Here is a 1072-nt window from a genome sequence, read left to right as displayed (position 1 = left end):
GCTCTTTTGTGAAAGTAACTATCACAACTTTAACAAATAAGGCTTTTCGAATATCTTTTCCAATATAAATAACAACCCCGAGAGCGTCTTGCAATTTCTGAAAAGCCTTTAAATATTTTTAGTATTATTTCAGTTCATTGACTATAGAGCTATAGACATTTCTGAAATAAATATTAAGATCTGAAGATGTAAGTGGGTATATAGGCTTTTTATGCAATAGAATATTATGAAATATTATGAAATAGAATAAAAGGATATAAGTGAATTTGGTAAGCTAATTATTAGAATAACTTTGCTTTCTAGTAACAGTTTTTTTTTTTCTTTTTTGGGGGTCCGGTCGTGGGGCCTTGAACTCTGGGCCTGGGCACTGTCCCTCAGCTCTTCAGCTCAAGGCTAGTGCTCTACCGCTTGAGCCACAGCACCACTTCCGGCTTTTTCCTTTTTGCTTATGTGGTGCTGAGGAATAGAACCTAGGGCCTCATGCATGCAAGGCAAGCACTCTACCACTGAGCCTCCTTCCCAGCCCCAGTAACAGTTTTTTGAATGTAGATGATGCAGTTAAATTATTTCCTTTGTGGCTCTGTACTTCAGTTAGTTTTATAATCTTGATAATTATAAGAGTGAATTTGTAGAAAAATAAAGGTATTTGAAAATGATGGATTAATCTTGTGTTTTCTGTTCTACTCCCAAGAAAATGAGTTATTTTCAAGTGTTAATATTTTATCATTGAATCTTCAATATCACAAGAAATTTTGAAAAACATGCAGTAGTATTCATGTCTTTTTAAACCAATTGTATTCACAAGTTGGAGAGTCTTTAATTCATGCTTAGGTCTAGGTGTCCATGATTTTTAACCTCTCGTTCCTAATATTAATGATAGGTAAGACTGCATTTTTGGGTATATGAAAGGTAAATATTTATCTGGGGTCAAAGGTGATTTTTATATCAGTCTTGCTTTAATAACATTTTAAAGTAATACATTTCTCTCAAAATGTTGGGTATAAAAAGCAATCAAGATACCTCTAATGGTAAACAACTTATGTGAGCTACAATGTGGAAATGATTGGTCTAT

Source organism: Dipodomys merriami, unplaced genomic scaffold (genome assembly GCF_024711535.1).
Source record: "Dipodomys merriami isolate MVZ:Mamm:240054 unplaced genomic scaffold, mDipMer1.0.p SCAF_2230, whole genome shotgun sequence".
Taxonomy (NCBI): domain Eukaryota; kingdom Metazoa; phylum Chordata; class Mammalia; order Rodentia; family Heteromyidae; genus Dipodomys; species Dipodomys merriami.
This window is presented reverse-complemented; position numbering follows the sequence as displayed.